This window comes from Cannabis sativa, chromosome 3 (assembly GCF_029168945.1).
Source record: "Cannabis sativa cultivar Pink pepper isolate KNU-18-1 chromosome 3, ASM2916894v1, whole genome shotgun sequence".
Taxonomy (NCBI): domain Eukaryota; kingdom Viridiplantae; phylum Streptophyta; class Magnoliopsida; order Rosales; family Cannabaceae; genus Cannabis; species Cannabis sativa.
In genome coordinates, this window is record NC_083603.1 from 37,041,869 (window position 1) to 37,045,583 (window position 3,715).

Consider the following 3,715-nt stretch of genomic DNA (forward strand, 5'->3'; position numbering starts at 1 on the left):
GAGGGTGAGCAAAAGCCGAACAAAACAAAGGCTCCCTCTACTGGAACGTCCGCCCAACTTCCCCAATATTCCAGCAATTTAAGTTGCAAGCGTTCAGGCAACAACCACAAGCAAGGAAACAGGAAGAAGGGAAAGTTCACCGAAAAACCCAGACAGACTCCCCGTGATCGCGCCAAACACACTGCATTCACTATCTTAACTGAAGATATAGAAAGTGTGCATATAGCGACTCAATCGCTAATTCCGTACAAGAAGCCCGGGACCATGAAGAAAGATACCAGCAAAAGGGACATGACAAAGTTTTGTCAGTTCCATGGAGACTACGGCCACGACACCAACGATTGCTACAACTTGAAGCGGGAAATAGAACTTCTGATCAAGAAAAACAACCCGCACTTACAGAAGTACGGCAAGGCCAAGCAAGGTCAGAATAACCAGGATCTCATGCCTCCGCCAATAGATGGACACTTGCAAGTCATGATTGGAGGCCCACACATCACTGGAGACACGGGCAAAGCTCGAGAATGATATGCCCGCACAGCTCAATACGAGTAAGAAGAAGTCATCCTGGCCGTGGAAGAAAGGAAGCCCAAAGTTCCACGCGCAGGAGAGCCAACCATAACTTTCAACGACGAAGATGCTGTCCAGATAAGATTTCTACACAACGACCCGCTAGTCGTGGAAGTCCAGATAGCAAACAAAATTGTGTCCAGAACCATGATCGATAATGGAGCTTCTTCAAACATTTTGTTTAAGACTGCTTACGAGAAGATGGGGCTCCAGCTCAAGGACTTAACTCCATGCCTTCAACCCGTCTATGGTTTCTCCGGACAAGGAGTTGCGCCTCTAGGACAAATTCGGCTACCCCTCACAGTTGGACAAGCTCCAACGAGCATAACTATCATGGCACAATTCCTAATATTGGATGTTCCTTCAGCCTTTAATGTAATGCTAGGCCGACAAGCCTTGTTGACTTAAAAGCTGTCACATCAATATTCCACTCGTGCCTGAAGTTTCCAACCAAAAACGGGGTAGGGTGTCTTAGAGGGAATCAGCAATCTGCTCGGGAATGTTACAACCTTGCAGTGGCCAAGGCTAAGAAGGAAGTATCCTCCAGCCAGAGCCCGGACAAGGGAATGAATATTCCCAAGTAGGAAACTTCCCAAGGCGAGGATGACGATGTGGATCCTCGCCTTGGGGATCCAAGCAGCAATGTTGGACTTGTGGAAGAGTTAGAAGAGATCGAGATTGATCCAGCTATCCCCACCAGAAAGCTGAAAATCGGAAAGGGTTTGTTGCTCGAAGTAAAATCAGAATTGATAAAAAATCTCAGAGCAAACCTAGATGTTTTTGCCTGGTCACATGCGGATATGGTTGGAATCGATCCTTCTATTATTTTGCACGTCTTGAATATCGATCCTAACATCCGGCCAGTTCAGCAAAAATGAAGATTACTGGATGAAGAACGAGCAGTAGCCCTGAAAGACGAAGTTGAAAAGCTACGCATCAACAACTTCATAATTGAAACCTTTTACCTGGCTTGGGTTGCGAACCCCGTACTCGTGCCTAAGCCGAACAAGAAATGGCGAGTCTGTATTGACTTCATAGACCTCAACAAACCGTGCCCTAAAGACTGTTTCCCACTTCCAAGAATCGATCAGCTCGTCGATGCAATAGTCGGGCACGAAATATTAAGCTTCATGGATGCTTATTCGGGCTACAATCAAATCAAGATGCATCCACCAGAACAAGAACATACAAGTTTCCGGACAGATATGGGTCTCTACGGCTACAAAGTCATGTCGTTTGGTCTTAAAAACGCCGTAGCTACATACCAAAGATTGGTCAACAAAATGTTTAAAGTCCTGCTCGTCAAATCCAGAAAGGCTGGGCGGCACATAGACTACTTGGACGAATGTTTCAAAGTCCTCAAAAAATACAACATGAAACTAAATCCCTTAAATTGCTCCTTCGGAGTCAGCTCGGGAAACTTTCTAGGCTTCATCGTCAATGCTCCAGGAATTGAAGCCAATCTGGAAAAAAATCCAAGCCCTCCTAGATATGAACTCGCCAACAAAAACAAAAGAGGTACAAAGCCTAACTGGTCGAATCGCCGGACTTAGCAGATTTGTGTCAAAATCAACGGATAAATGTGTCCCATTCTTCAACATCATGCGAGGAAACAAAAAGTTCGAATGGACAGAATGTTGGAAGTTATTTTACCAGGAACTTAGATCTACTCACAAGTATGTTGATTTAACAACATAAATATGAACATCTAAAACGATAGGAAATTAAACACATAAGAGTATCAGAAATCTTACAGTGATTGCAGCGGAATATATGTCTCCTCCCACTCACATCTCTAACCCTTGATTCCTTTCTGTAGCAGAGTATAATCAAGATCTGAGCCCGATAGTCCTTCTTTGTTGTTTCTGAATTCTACACAGCCTTCCTCACTATGATTGAGGTATTACTTGATGTGTGTGGGCACTACTCTAGCACTTATACTTTTCGAAACAGTGAAGGAAGAGAGAGAGAGAGGGTGGCGGCTCAGAGAGAATTTTCAGAGAGAAAATTCTGTGAGAATAATGTTGTGACAAGGTTGTACAGTTGTGTTCAACTTTGAAGCCTTTGCCTTCTATTTATAGAAGACCACCCAGGGCTATGATTGACATTTGGAATTGAAAAAAATCAAAGAGAAAAGGAAGCTAAGTGGCCGGCCTAGGCATTGTGGAAACAAGGCTTGCCACTTTTCCAACTTTCCTTTTCCTACATTGATAGTTTCCTGTTTTGTCAAAAACTGCAAATTCCTTTGTTCAACCACATAAATGTCAAATCTAATTATTTAATAATTTAAATTAATTATCAAATAATATATTGTCATTTATTTTATTAATAATGAAACTAATTAAAGTTTCCTAATTAATAAATATGCCCTTTAAAATCTCTATTTACTGTTTTGCCCTTAATAAGTGATAAATTCTCAAATAGACAAGTCTATCTTGAGAATTTTTAATTGATTAATTAAAATCAATTAAATGAGTCTTACAAGTAATATCATCTCAACTAGTGAGGGGACCATGGGTCTATATATCCGAGCTTCCAATAAGCAGATCTAGAATTTACCACTTAAATTCACTAACTTATTAATTCTTCGTTGAATCCACACATAGAACTCAGAATTGCACTCTCAGTATATAGAATGCTCTATATGTTCCACCATATAGACACATTATTAGTTATCCATTGTTATAATCCTAATGTGATCAATGATCCTCTATATGGATGATTTACACTGTAAAGGGACTAAATTACCGTAACACCCTACAATGTATTTTATCCTTAAAACACTTAACCCTTTATAAATGATATTTCAACTAAGTGAAATGAGTACTCAATCATTTATCTCGTTTGGTTAAGCTTGAAGGAAATCACCCTTTGCTTACTATTCGCCAGATAGAAGCTATAGATTCCATATTTATGTTAGCGCTCCCACTCAATCGCACTACTGTGTTCCCAAAATGTATGTATTGCCCAGACTAAAGATTAGGCTTAACTAACAAATCAAAGAACACGAATAATACTCTTGAAATTAAGCCTAACCATATCAGTATTTCGATCACGTGATCTAGGATCAACTTATGATATTGAATTGAATAGATATTTACGGTAAGTTTCAAAATCTAATTCAAAGTTCAATATCGGTCCATTC